This window comes from Cetorhinus maximus, chromosome 7, assembly GCF_964194155.1.
Source record: "Cetorhinus maximus chromosome 7, sCetMax3.hap1.1, whole genome shotgun sequence".
Taxonomy (NCBI): Eukaryota; Metazoa; Chordata; class Chondrichthyes; order Lamniformes; family Cetorhinidae; genus Cetorhinus; species Cetorhinus maximus.
This window is the reverse complement of record NC_135885.1, coordinates 39246149-39261345: the sequence shown is the minus strand read 5'-3', so window position 1 is coordinate 39261345 and position 15197 is coordinate 39246149. Positions and strand designations below refer to the sequence as shown.

The 15197-nt window shown below is 46.7% G+C and overlaps 1 protein-coding gene and 1 pseudogene across 3 annotated transcripts in view; both read left to right on the top strand.

Moving 5' to 3' along the window:
* The window catches only part of LOC144683079 (importin subunit alpha-5 pseudogene), a 47401-nt pseudogene extending 38116 nt beyond the window's left edge, over positions 1–9285 (top strand).
* The window catches only part of uspl1 (ubiquitin specific peptidase like 1), a 32813-nt gene continuing 26640 nt past the window's right edge, over positions 9025–15197 (top strand). The window contains exon 1 of one of the 3 annotated variants that reach the window (XM_078545360.1): positions 9025–9239. The gene's annotated coding sequence lies outside the window, so the exon portion shown is untranslated. The remainder of the gene's footprint in view (positions 9240–15197) is intronic. The other 2 variants (XM_078545364.1, XM_078545361.1) reach the window with 2 other exon arrangements.

The following is a 15197-nucleotide window of genomic DNA, read 5'->3' as shown; positions in this document are numbered from 1 at the left end:
GGGTGTCCTTGTACACCAATCACTGAAAGCAAGCATGCAGGTTCAGCAAGCAGTTAAGAAAGCAAGTGGTATGTTGGCCTTCATTGCGAGAGGACTTGAGTACAGGAGCAAGGATGCCTTACTGCAGCTGTACAGGGCCTTGGTGAGACCACACCTGGAATAATGTTTGCAGTTTTGGTATCCTTACCTAAGAAAGGATATACTTGACATAGAGGGAGTGCAGCCAAGGTTCACCAGACTGACTTCTGGGATGGCAGGACTGTCATATGAAAAGGGATTGGGTCAACTAGGCCTGTATTCACTGGAGTTTAGAAGCATGAGAGGAGACCTCACTGAAATATATAAGATTCTGACAGGGCTGGACAGTCTGGGTGTAGGGATGACATTTCCTCTAGCTGGGAGGTCTAGAACAAGGGGTCACAGTCTCAGGATATGGGGTAGACCATTTAGGACTGAGATGAGGAGAAACAACTTCACTCAGAGAGTGGTGAACCCATGGAATTCTCTACCACAGAAGGCTGCGGAGGCCGTCACTGAATATATTTAAGAAGGAAATAGATAGATTTCTGGACTCTAAAGGCATCAAGGGGTATGGGGAAGATTGCAGGAGTACGGCATTGAGATAGAGGATCATCAATGATCATATGCATGGCGGAGCAGGCTTAAAGGGCCGAATGACATTTTCCTGCTCCTATTTTCTATGTTTCTATGAACTGTATATAGTTGTATATGATATGGGTTAAGATAAATTTGCAAATAAGAGAGGTAAAACAAAATTAAAGGGGGAGGAATGTAGTAATTGTAAGTAAAACCTTTCATACTGTTATGGGGATCGTGTGACTGTACAGATGAATCAGCCCTAAATGTGGGTAACCTTAGGGCCTTGGGCTTGGTGCAAGCATGTAGCTTCATCAGGAGCTCTGAAATAAAGTTTACTGTTTCTAACAAGAAACCTGTTTGGTACCTCAAGTTTATTACAAACCCCTTTTTGAGTTACTCATTGTTTTCTGGGGTCAGTGTTTTCATGTTCAGGTTCCATGTCCCTCTGCCAACCCTCTGGTTTCCTGCGAGAGACGGTCGACTAGTAGGAGGCAGTGGTCAAAGAACATTGGCTTGTCAATGGTGGATCTGAGCGTGAGTACTTTGAACACAAACAGGAAGCCTATCCTGGGAGGGATGGGCCTGTTTTGTGTCTACACATGCTCCCACTGCAGGGTTGCTGAAAACATCATGCAGCTTAGTGTCTTTTATCACTTTCATCAGAACTCTGGACTTTGCTGTTGGTTCTGCTGGATCTCCAGCCTCATTAATGATACAGTAAAGTCACTGTCCAGAAGAACAGGACATTGCCAGGAGCACGGGAGCTGTGAGGAAGAGTCTCCCCAGATGACCATATTTCTTAAGAAAGGTCCTTGACCTACAAAGTTAACTGTTTCTCTCTCCACAGGTGCTGCCAAACCTGCTGAGTATTTCCAGCATTTTCAGTTTTTATGTCAAGATTTCCAGCCTTTGCAGTATTTTGCTTCCGCCTATATTTCAATCTCTGGTGAACAACTGGGTGATCAAAGAACATAAACAGAGGTATTCACTGAAGCATAGTTTCAACAAGGGAGAAATATAAATTGGTTTAAGGTGGGTGGGGGGGAAGAGACACATTGAGGGTGTGGTGTGAGCAGATAATCAAAAGATGTCAGAGACCAAAGGGTCAAAGAGGTGTTGAAGGTGGTGGTCTTTGTCTGAGAAAAGTGCTAATTAAGAATGCAAGACAGGATATTCAAAGTACAGCTCTAGTGGGGGTGGGGTGGAAAGACTAAAGGTTTTAGTTTTAGATTTAAAAATAATGGAAATAGGTGGGGAAAGAAGAATCTATATAAATTATTGAAAAAAAAGGTGGGTGGGGGGGGGAAAAGAAACGGGGTGGGGATGGGGGGAGGGGGTTTTAAGATCTAAAGTTGTTGAATTCAATATTCAGCCCAGAAGGCTGTAAAGTGCCTAGTCGGAAGATGAGGTGCTGTTCCTCCAGTTTGCGTTGGGCTTCACTGGAACAATGCAGCAAGCCAAGGACAGACATGTGGGCAAGAGAACAGGGTGGAGTGTTAAAATGGCAAGCGACAGGGAGGTTTGGGTCTTTCTTGCGGACAGACCGCAGGTGTTCCGCAAAACGGTCGCCCAGTTTGCGTTTGGTCTCTCCAATGTAGAGGAGACCGCATTGGGAGCAACGAATGCAGTAGACTAAGTTAGGGGAAATGCAAGTGAAATGCTGCTTCACTTGAAAGGAGTGTTTGGGCCCTTGGACGGTGAGGAGAGAGGAAGTGAAGGGACAGGTGTTGCATCTTCTGCGTGGGCATGGGGAGGTGCCATAAGTGGGGGTTGAGGAGTAGGGGGTGATGGAGGAGTGGACCAGGGTGTCCCGGAGGGAACGATCCCTACGGAATGCCGTCAAGGGGGGTGAAGGGAAGATGTGTTTGGTAGTGGCATCATGCTGGAGTTGGCGGAAATGGCGGAGGATGATCCTTTGAATGCGGAGGCGGGTGGGGTGATAAGTGAGGACAAGGGGGACCCTATCATGTTTCTGGGAAGGAGGAGAAGGCGTGAGGGAGGATGCGCGGGATATGGGCCGGACACGGTTGAGGGCCCTGTCAACGACCGTGGATGGAAAACCTCGGTTAAGGAAGAAGGAGGACATGTCAGAGGAGCTGTTTTTGAAGGTAGCGTCATCAGAACAGATGCGACGGAGGCGAAGGAACTGAGAGAATGGGATGGAGTCTTTACAGGAAGCGGGGTGTGAGGAGCTGTAGTCGAGGTAGCTGTGGGAGTCGGTAGGCTTGTAATGGATATTGGTGGACAGTCTATCATCAGAAATTGAGACAGAGAGGTCAAGGAAGGGAAGAGAAGTGTCAGAGATGGACCATGTGAAGATGATGGAGGGGTGGAGATTGGAAGCAAAATTAATAAATTTTTCCAGGTCCCGACGAGAGCATGAAGCAGCACCGAAGTAATCATCGATGTACCGGAGAAAGAGTTGTGGGAGGGGGCCGGAGTAGGACTGGAACAAGGAATGTTCCACATACCCCATAAAGAGACAGGCATAGCTGGGGCCCATGCGGGTACCCATAGCCACACCTTTTATTTGGAGGAAGTGAGAGGAGTTAAAGGAGAAATTGTTCAGTGTGAGAACAAGTTCAGCCAGACGGAGGAGAGTAGTGGTGGATGGGGATTGTTCGGGCCTCTGTTCAAGGAAGAAGCTAAGGGCCCTCAGACCATCCTGGTGGGGGATGGAGGTGTAGAGGGATTGGACATCCATGGTGAAGAGGAAGCGGTTGGGGCCAGGGAACTGGAAATTGTTGATGTGACGTAAGGTGTCAGAGGAATCACGGATGTAGGTGGGAAGGGACTGGACAAGGGGAGAGAGAAGGGAGTCAAGATAACGAGAAATGAGTTCCGTGGGGCAGGAACAGGCTGACACGATCGGTCTGCCAGGACAGTTCTGTTTGTGGATTTTGGGTAGGAGGTAGAAGCGGGCCGTCCGAGGTTGGGCGACTATCAAGTTGGAAGCTGTGGGAGGAAGATCTCCAGAGGAGATGAGGTCAGTGACAGTCCTGGAAACAATGGCTTGATGTTCTGTGGTGGGGTCATGGTCCAGGGAGAGGTAGGAGGAAACGTCTGCGAGTTGACGCTCAGCCTCCGCGAGGTAGAGGTCAATGCGCCAGACAACAACAGTACCACCCTTGTCAGCGGGTTTGATGACAATGTTGGGGTTGGACCTGAGAGAACGGAGTGCAGTGAGTTCAGAGAGAGACAGATTAGAATGGGTGAGAGGAGCAGAGAAATTGAGACGGCTAATGTCACGCCGACAGTTCTCAATGAAAAGATCAAGAGAAGGTAAGAATCCAGAGGGAGGGGTCCAAGTGGAGGGAGAATATTGGAGGTGGGTAAAAGGATCCGTTGAACGGGGAGAGGACTCCTGCCCAAAGAAGTGAGCACGGAGACGAAGACGGCGGAAGAAGAGTTCAGCATCATGCCGAGCCCGAAATTCATTGAGATGAGGGCGTAAGGGTATGAAACTAAGTCCTTTGCTGAGCACTGAACGTTCAGCATCGGAGAGGGGAAGGTCAGGGGGTATAGTGAATACGCGGCTGGGGCTGGGATTGGAAGATGGGGTGAGGACGGAGGGACAAGCAGGGGTGGAGGGTCCTCGATGGGTGTTGGAGTCGATGAGTTGTTGGAGCTTGCGTTCCTTAGCACTTGAGAGAAAGAGAAAAAGTTTCTTGTTGAGGCGACGGATGAGGCGAAGAATAAAATGAAACTGGGGGCACGCGCAGCTTTGAAAAAGGGTGCGGCGGTGCTGCTGGAGGGAGAGGTCGAGTGTGTTCATATGGCGGCGCATGGCACTGAGTGTGGATCTCAGAATGCGACGGGAACAGCAGTCCGAGAAACGTTTTATGTCCCGGAGATACCTGTAATCCTGGGTGGGTTCGAAACAAGAGGGATGGAATTTCAGTTGAAATCCACGTGGGGTGAGTCGGAGACGGAGACAGTCACTGAGAAAGGAGATATGGCTGTGAAAGCGGGTTTTAGTAAACACCTTGTCAAACACCAGGAGAGAAATGGAAAGCAATGAAGGTGAGCAGGGCAGAAGAGACAGTCGGAAATCCTGTCGGAGGACAGAACCATACTTCTTCCAAGAGGGCATTTTTTTGAAGAGAGGTGGCAGTCAATCAAACACAGAGATAAAAACAAAAAGCTAAAAGCTACTGCGGATGCTGGAAATCCAAAACAAAACAAAAACAGAATTACCTGGAAAAACTCAGCAAGTCTGGCAGCATCGGCGGAGAAGAAATCAGTCAACGTTTCGAGCCCTCATGGCTGAAGGGCCATGAGGGCTCGAAACGTTGACTGATTTCTTCTCCGCCGATGCTGCCAGACTTGCTGAGTTTTTCCAGGTAATTCTGTTTTTGTTTTGTTTTGGATTTCCAGCATCCGCAGTAGCTTTTAGCTTTTTGTTTTTATCTCTGTGTTTGATTGACTGCCACCTCTCTTCAAAAAAATGCCCTCTTGGAAGAAGTATGGTTCTGTCCTCCGACAGGATTTCCGACTGTCTCTTCTGCCCTGCTCACCTTCATTGCTTTCCATTTCTCTCCTGGTGTTTGACAAGGTGTTTACTAAAACCCGCTTTCACAGCCATATCTCCTTTCTCAGTGACTGTCTCCGTCTCCGACTCACCCCACGTGGATTTCAACTGAAATTCCATCCCTCTTGTTTCGAACCCACCCAGGATTACAGGTATCTCCGGGACATAAAACGTTTCTCGGACTGCTGTTCCCGTCGCATTCTGAGATCCACACTCAGTGCCATGCGCCGCCATATGAACACACTCGACCTCTCCCTCCAGCAGCACCGCCGCACCCTTTTTCAAAGCTGCGCGTGCCCCCAGTTTCATTTTATTCTTCGCCTCATCCGTCGCCTCAACAAGAAACTTTTTCTCTTTCTCTCAAGTGCTAAGGAACGCAAGCTCCAACAACTCATCGACTCCAACACCCATCGAGGACCCTCCACCCCTGCTTGTCCCTCCGTCCTCACCCCATCTTCCAATCCCAGCCCCAGCCGCGTATTCACTATACCCCCTGACCTTCCCCTCTCCGATGCTGAACGTTCAGTGCTCAGCAAAGGACTTAGTTTCATACCCTTACGCCCTCATCTCAATGAATTTCGGGCTCGGCATGATGCTGAACTCTTCTTCCGCCGTCTTCGTCTCCGTGCTCACTTCTTTGGGCAGGAGTCCTCTCCCCGTTCAACGGATCCTTTTACCCACCTCCAATATTCTCCCTCCACTTGGACCCCTCCCTCTGGATTCTTACCTTCTCTTGATCTTTTCATTGAGAACTGTCGGCGTGACATTAGCCGTCTCAATTTCTCTGCTCCTCTCACCCATTCTAATCTGTCTCTCTCTGAACTCACTGCACTCCGTTCTCTCAGGTCCAACCCCAACATTGTCATCAAACCCGCTGACAAGGGTGGTACTGTTGTTGTCTGGCGCATTGACCTCTACCTCGCGGAGGCTGAGCGTCAACTCGCAGACGTTTCCTCCTACCTCTCCCTGGACCATGACCCCACCACAGAACATCAAGCCATTGTTTCCAGGACTGTCACTGACCTCATCTCCTCTGGAGATCTTCCTCCCACAGCTTCCAACTTGATAGTCGCCCAACCTCGGACGGCCCGCTTCTACCTCCTACCCAAAATCCACAAACAGAACTGTCCTGGCAGACCGATCGTGTCAGCCTGTTCCTGCCCCACGGAACTCATTTCTCGTTATCTTGACTCCCTTCTCTCTCCCCTTGTCCAGTCCCTTCCCACCTACATCCGTGATTCCTCTGACACCTTACGTCACATCAACAATTTCCAGTTCCCTGGCCCCAACCGCTTCCTCTTCACCATGGATGTCCAATCCCTCTACACCTCCATCCCCCACCAGGATGGTCTGAGGGCCCTTAGCTTCTTCCTTGAACAGAGGCCCGAACAATCCCCATCCACCACTACTCTCCTCCGTCTGGCTGAACTTGTTCTCACACTGAACAATTTCTCCTTTAACTCCTCTCACTTCCTCCAAATAAAAGGTGTGGCTATGGGTACCCGCATGGGCCCCAGCTATGCCTGTCTCTTTATGGGGTATGTGGAACATTCCTTGTTCCAGTCCTACTCCGGCCCCCTCCCACAACTCTTTCTCCGGTACATCGATGATTACTTCGGTGCTGCTTCATGCTCTCGTCGGGACCTGGAAAAATTTATTAATTTTGCTTCCAATCTCCACCCCTCCATCATCTTCACATGGTCCATCTCTGACACTTCTCTTCCCTTCCTTGACCTCTCTGTCTCAATTTCTGATGATAGACTGTCCACCAATATCCATTACAAGCCTACCGACTCCCACAGCTACCTCGACTACAGCTCCTCACACCCCGCTTCCTGTAAAGACTCCATCCCATTCTCTCAGTTCCTTCGCCTCCGTCGCATCTGTTCTGATGACGCTACCTTCAAAAACAGCTCCTCTGACATGTCCTCCTTCTTCCTTAACCGAGGTTTTCCATCCACGGTCGTTGACAGGGCCCTCAACCGTGTCCGGCCCATATCCCGCGCATCCTCCCTCACGCCTTCTCCTCCTTCCCAGAAACATGATAGGGTCCCCCTTGTCCTCACTTATCACCCCACCCGCCTCCGCATTCAAAGGATCATCCTCCGCCATTTCCGCCAACTCCAGCATGATGCCACTACCAAACACATCTTCCCTTCACCCCCCTTGACGGCATTCCGTAGGGATCGTTCCCTCCGGGACACCCTGGTCCACTCCTCCATCACCCCCTACTCCTCAACCCCCACTTATGGCACCTCCCCATGCCCACGCAGAAGATGCAACACCTGTCCCTTCACTTCCTCTCTCCTCACCGTCCAAGGGCCCAAACACTCCTTTCAAGTGAAGCAGCATTTCACTTGCATTTCCCCTAACTTAGTCTACTGCATTCGTTGCTCCCAATGCGGTCTCCTCTACATTGGAGAGACCAAACGCAAACTGGGCGACCGTTTTGCGGAACACCTGCGGTCTGTCCGCAAGAAAGACCCAAACCTCCCTGTCGCTTGCCATTTTAACACTCCACCCTGTTCTCTTGCCCACATGTCTGTCCTTGGCTTGCTGCATTGTTCCAGTGAAGCCCAACGCAAACTGGAGGAACAGCACCTCATCTTCCGACTAGGCACTTTACAGCCTTCTGGGCTGAATATTGAATTCAACAACTTTAGATCTTAAAACCCCCTCCCCCCATCCCCACCCCGTTTCTTTTCCCCCCCCCACCCACCTTTTTTTTCAATAATTTATATAGATTCTTCTTTCCCCACCTATTTCCATTATTTTTAAATCTAAAACTAAAACCTTTAGTCTTTCCACCCCACCCCCACTAGAGCTGTACTTTGAATATCCTGTCTTGCATTCTTAATTAGCACTTTTCTCAGACAAAGACCACCACCTTCAACACCTCTTTGACCCTTTGGTCTCTGACATCTTTTGATTATCTGCTCACACCACACCCTCAATGTGTCTCTTCCCCCCCACCCACCTTAAACCAATTTATATTTCTCCCTTGTTGAAACTATGCTTCAGTTCTGCTGAAGGGCCATGAGGGCTCGAAACGTTGACTGATTTCTTCTCCGCCGATGCTGCCAGACTTGCTGAGTTTTTCCAGGTAATTCTGTTTTTATTTTGTTTTGGATTTCCAGCATCCGCAGTAGCTTTTAGCTTTTTGTTTTTATCAGAGGTATTCACTGACTCACTTGAAAGTTTATACGACCAGTGGAGGCCAAAATGCATTTAGCTATTTTAATTGGTAAAACTCATCAAACTATGATATATGTATATATCGTACCAAGCACGCCTTTTTAATTTGGACAGGCCAGTATGCTGGCTGCACTAAAATTGCCCAACAGCCTGAACAAGAGGGTATCCCAACTGAAAATGTGAGTTTGATAGCTCTAAGAAACCCTCTTTAATTCTAGGATTTTCATACACAGATTTTTATCTAGACTCGCTGGCTGCTTCATGTTCTTGAAGCTGTTCCTGCTCGTAAAAGAATCAAGAACAAGAGGGCACAGATTTAAAGTGATTTTCAAAAGAAGCAACTGTGAGGGGAGGGAAAGCTTTTTCACACAGCGCGTGGTGTGGGTCTGGAATGCATTGCCTGGGAGGGTGGTGGAGGCAGGTTCAGTCGAGTCATTCAGGAGGGCATTGGGTAGTTATTAGATTGGAACAATGTGCAGGGGTACGGGGAAAAGGCAGGGCAATGGCAGTAGGTCATAATGCTCATCTGGAGAACAGGTGCAGACACGATGGGCCGAATGATCTCCTTCAGCGCCGTTAAAGCTCTGTAATTCTGTGTTTCGGCTCGGTGACTGACTGTCGCACCCTGTACTAAACAGCAGGCGGAAACTTAAATCCTGGCCAGGGTTGCAGTCGAACCGGAAGTGGAAGGGGACTGCCGGAAGTGGAGGGCTGAAAACGTTAGGCGAACGTCGGAGCAAAGGCGGCGGCGGCAGCAGCGGCAGCAGCGGCAGCGGGAGAGACAGTCAGACAGACAGACCGACCGACTGACTGCGGCTCGCGGGAGCGGAGAGACCGGGGGCGCGCGTGAGCACCGCCGGCGCGGGACCCAGGAGCAGAAGGTGCGAGAAAAGCGGCAGCGCCACAGGCACAGGTTAGGGCCGGTTTCACGTGAATTCTCCATGTGTTTGGAGCCCTAGCCCCACGGAGGCCGGTAGAAGCGGTTAAAGTTGAGGGAGGGAGAGGCTGCGTGTATGTGGGTTCGGTTTACACACGCGTGTTACACCTTCAAGCCTCTCTGGGGCAGAAGCTTCAGGTCCACGGCTCTTTGAACTCGGGCTGATGCCAGGCCCGCTGGATATTCACCTTGTTTTGGGAGATCTCACTTTGACGCAGATCTCTTCCAGCACAAATCTCATCCCCTGACGCCCCCCCTGCTTGAATGCTCGGAAGTATTCCTTTGGTCTGGGGTTCTGCGCAGTGGCATGTGATGGTTTCTAACCAGAATGATAGAATGGTTCCAGCACAGAAGGAGGTCATGTGGCTTACGAAAACAAAAAATGCTGGAAAAACTCAGCAGGTCTGACAGCGTCTGTGGAGAGAGAGACAGAGATTTAACGTTTCGAGTCCGTATGACTCTTCATATCTAAAGGGAGGTAGAGATGTGGTGAAATATATACTAATTAAGTGGGGGGGAGGGGGTGTAGGTGGAACCGGTGAAGCTGGATAGAGGGCCAGCAATAGGTGGAGGCAAAGGAGAGATGGCGAAAGATGACATAAACAAAAGGTCAAAAAGTAGTTAATGGTGGTGGTACTGGCTCAATGAGGTGCTCATGGTAATATTTAGAAAGCAAAATGTGATAATGGCCAGACCAAAGTAAGCACGCTGGAAAGTGACAGATGGCCCTAGTGGAGGTAGGGGGAAGGGACGTTGGTGGGAAGTAAGATTGAAAATAGGCTAAAAGCAGGGGATAAAACAATGAATGAAAATGGAAATTTTTTAAAATAATAATAATGAAAATAAGTGGGAAAAAATTAATAATTTTTTAAAAAATGAATATGGAAAAGGGGGAGTGGGAATGGAGGATAGAGTTCATGGTCTGAAGTTATTGAACTCAGTGTTAAGTCCGGAAGGCGGTAAGGTGCCTAATCGGAAGATGCGTTGCTGTTCCTCCAGTTTGCGTTGAGCTTCACTGGAACATTGCAGCAGGCCAAGGATGGACATGTGGGCATGAGAGCAGGATGGGGTGTTGAAATGGCAAGCGACAGGAAGATCTGGGTCATGCTTGCGGACAGACCAAAGGTGTTCCACAAAACGGTCACCCAGTCTGCGTTTGGTCTCTCCAGTGTAGAGGCCACGTTGGGAGCAGTGAATGCAGTAGATCAAATTGAAGGAGGTGCAAGTGAAGTGCTGCTTCACTTGAAAGGAGTGTTTGGGCCCTTGGATGGTGAGGAGGGAGGATGTAAAGGGGCAGGTGTTGCACCTTCTGCGATTGCATGGGAAGGGGATTGAGGTGTTGGGGGTGATGGAGGAGTGGACCAGGGTGTCCCGGAAGGAAGGTCCCTATGGAATGCTGATGGGGGGGGCGGGCGCGTGAAGGGAAGATGTTGGCGGAAATGGTGAAGGATGATCCTTTGAATGCGGAGGCTGGTGGGGTAAAAATTGAGGACAAGGGGGACTCTCTATCATGGTTTTGGGAGGGAGAGGAAGGTGTAAGGGCAGAGGTGCAAGAGATGGGTTGGGCACAGTTGAGGGCCCTGTCAACCACCGTGGGTGGGAAACCTCGGTTAAGGAAGAAGGAAGACATGTCAAAAGCACTGTTTTGGAAAGTGGCATAATCGGAACCAATGCAAAGGAACTGATAGAATGGGATGGAGTCCTTACAGGAGTCAGGGTGTGAGGAGCTATAGCCAAGGTAGCTATGGGAGTCGGTGGGCTTGTAATGAATATTGGTGGACAGTCTATCACCAGAAATTGAGGGGTCAAGGAAGGGAAGGGAAGTGTCGGAGATGGACCATGTGAAAGTGATGGAGGGGTGGACATTGGAAGCAAAATTGATAAATTTTTCCAGGTCCAGGTGAGAGAATGAAGCGGCACCAAAACAATCATCAGTGTACCGAAAGAAGAGTTGTGGGAGGGGGCCTGAGTCGAACTGGAACATATCCCATAAAGAGACAGGCATGCGGGGCCCATGCGGGTACCCATAGCCACACCTTTTATTTGCAGGAAGTGAGACAAGTTTAAGGAGAAATTGTTCAGTGAGGGAACAAGTTCAGCCAGACGGAGGATAGTGGTGGCGGATGGGGATTGTTCGGGCCTCTGTTCAAGGAAGAAGCGGAGAGCCCTCAGACCATTTGGCTTGTTGTGTTTGTGTCAGCTCTCTTGCCTGAGCTGCTCATCTGGCCCCACTTTCCTGCCTTTTCCCATAGCCCTGCATTTTTGTCTCTTCACATAATTGTTTAATTCTCTTTTGAAGGCCTTGATTGAATCTGCCTCCATCATACTGTAAGGTAGTGTATTCCAGATCCTAACCACTGGCTGTTTCTTCCTCATGATACCTCATGGTTTTGAACACCTCTATCAAATCTCCTCTTAATATTCTCTTCAAGGAGAGCAGCCTCAGCTTTTCCAATTTATGCAAGTAATTGAAGTTCCTCATCTCTGGAACTCTTCTCAAGAATCTTTTCTGCACCATTTCTAATGACTTTGCATGTTTCCTAAAGCCTGGTGCCCAGAACTGGATACAATGCTCCAAATGAGACTGAACCTGTGTTTTATGCAGGTTGATCATAACTTTCTTGCTTTTGTACTCTATGCTCCTATTTATAAAACCTAGGATCCTGTTTGCTTTATTAACTGCTCTCTCAACCTGCCACTTTCAATGATTTGTGCACATGTACCCCCAGATCTCTCTGCTCCTGCACTCCTTTTAGAATTGTCCTCTTTTATTTTATGTTGCCTTGTCTCGTTCTTTCTACCAAAATGAATCACTTCAGACTTCTGCATTAAATTTCATTTGACAATTGTCCGCCCATTCCACCAGCTTGTCTGTGTCCTCTTGAAGTCTATCACTATACTCCTCATAATTCACAAAACTTGAAGTTTTGTGTCCTCTGCATATTTTTAAATTGTCCCATGCACCCAAGTCTAGGTTATTAATATATATCAGGAAAAATGGGTCTTAACACTGACCCTTGGGGAACCCACTCTATAGCTTCCTGCAGTCTGAAAAACAACAGGAGACTTCTACTCTTGTTTACTGTCACTCAGCTAACATTCACTATATCTCCTCTTCCCCTTCAAGCTATTTATTTCCTTGTCACTGCCTTTTTAAATAAAACTTATTGATTTACTTACCATACCTGATTTATCCTGAAGCTTATGATTCATTCATACATGGGTGTGAATACCAAGGAGCCCCCGGAACACTTCTCTCTTTGTGCATTTTACCTGTGTCATCTTGACCTGTGAATATGTAAGATTCAGGGAGCATTACAACACAGCTAGCTGCTGATTTTCACATTAAAATTTTCATTATGCCTCACCGGGTAGCAAAAGGTACAGTGGAATAAGTTATTGATTCCATCTCCTTTTCCATTTTTATACCCAATAATCCCACCTGATATTGATAAATTCAGTGCAGACCATGATAGAATATGAGGCATTTTCGGATCCTATGGCTGAGATGTGATCACAGTTCAAAAAAGCCTAGCTATATGGTTTTAGTGTATCTGGGCTGCTTGTAGTTTGTTTATTTCTCCCTCATAAAGAAAGGAAAAAAATATGTCTTAACCTCATCCATCTAATCCTGAAAAACAATATAAAGTCAAAACACACATTATTTCTTTTCTCCCATCTATGTAAACAGTTCAGGATCTTTTCTTTGACAATGTTGAATAGAAAGATGGATTCTAATTCAAAATATATTCATTAATTTACAGTGTACTATTGTATCCTGCAGGCATATGTGCTTCTTGCAAGAAATTTATTTTGTGATGCCCAAAGAAAGTCCCTGCTTTGAGTTTAATCTCCTTTCCCTCTTCTCCATGTCAGTCATGCTGTGCTCGATATGAGTGTTGCTGTCACTTGATATTTACTGTATTTTTTAAAGTAGAGGGCCACGGAAGCCTCGTGCTGATGTCCAACTTAAGCAGTTAATTTGTTCTACTCAGAATAATTGGCTCATGGAATGGGTGTCCTGAAGTATAGAAACTCACCTAGATTTTTAAAGAACAAATTTTGTTTAAAAACTGTTCCATTGTTAGGCCTGATCAGTGCATGTATCCATGTTTGGGAGTGTTTTCCCACTGGAATTTTGTTATGTTGACCTTCCTGTTGTAACACATTCTGTGACGGTAAAGTATCATGGCCAGTTGAACTAGATAGAAATTTTGATAGCTTCTCTCAATGCACATAATTCCGATTCAGATGTTTTCATTCTTTAGAACTGCAATGGAGGTAAACAAGTGTGGTTAATCAAAACACAGATTTAGGGGCAAATATTGTCAACTAGTCTACAATCAACCAGATTTTTCCAAGAGCTAGGCAAAGGTCCGGGTAATTGTTGAATAAAACTGACCAGTGTTTGATATCTACCTTTTTTATTTATGAATCTCTGAATCCTTGTTTTAATATATTACACTTGGAGCTCTGCTACAAGAGCACTTTTCCTATTAGTCATGATTCCCAAAAAGCAGACTTTGGACTGTGCTTCCTACTGTTGGAAAAAGCTTTCACTGAGGCAAGAAGAGTAAAACTGGTTTAAAAATGACAAATCTGTATAGCTCAACAGCTATTGTCCTCTTGGTCCATCTGAAATAATTTGAGGATAATGTTAATAAAGTAAATCTTAAAATACTGACTGTGAGTGCATAGTATCAAGAATAGGCCAGTTGGAGATAACAGCAAATCATGTGGGGAGCAAGAGTGAACAGGTAGAAGTTGGTGAAAGGTAAGTCTTGTGTAATATTTTTACATTGTATTGTCTGGGCTTTTCTGTGTGGTATAAAAACTGTTTTCTCAAAAATGTACCCATTATGGTTTAAAAAGCAGAAAAGGTTGGGTTGATTAGTGGTTGCTTGATATCTGACCTAACACTGGGAGCACTTTGTTATTCTGACTGCAATTGGATGGAATTAGGATACAGATGACAGATTATTGAATTTCTTAAACAAGGTGAGTGAAATTTAAAGCTCAATTTTGGTAATGGCAGTTACACTTGTAAAACAATCTTAATGATGTGTAGCACCTGCAGATGTTGCTAATACCAATCAATAGAGCATTCTTTTCAGCCTTTCATTTGAACCAAAGGCTGGTATTTGTTAAAAATGCAGACATAAATTGGCTTGATTCATGATTTTTTGATGGCACCCTGGTTAAAGCATTGGGCTTTGCAAGCGTGCTGACTTGATTTTTTTTAAAATAGCTCTGGAACTGCAATGTTACCTACCAAACTTAATGCAAAATAGTTCAATTTTTGGAAGGGATTTTTAAATGTAACAGGCTATCGATGGTCTTCAAAATATGGTGCAAAATTTTTTGTTGCATTAGATTTTTAAATTTTAAGCTAGGATTGATGCGGGATATGGATACATCACAATAATGTCAAGTAATGTGCAAGAGTCAGCACAGAAGGAACCTTTTGACCTATTGTGCCTTTGTTGGTGCTTTGAAAGAGCCATCATGCTTAGCTCCACAGTCCCCTTTTTTTCTGCAACCTGTCTCAGTTCCTCGTCCTCAAGTACCTGTTCAACTTACTTTTGTTTTTGGCGTCAGCTTCCACCACCATTTCAGGCAGAACATTCTAGATCCTAATGGCACAGTGAAAACAATTTTCCTCATCTTACCTCTATATCTTTTGTGAATGATTTTGACAATTGCCACTGGTTATTGACCTACTACCCAGATAGAATACTTTCTGTATCTACTCCTATTGAAACCTCAATGGTCACCTCAATTTTCCCTGTTCTAAGGAGAACAATTCCAACTTTCCTAGCCTCCCTTCATAACAGAATTTCCTCATTCCTGGTAATATTCTGGTAAGCTTCCTCTGTACCCTTCCTGAGACCTTTGCATCTTTCCTGAAGTGTGATGCTCCAAATCATTCACAGT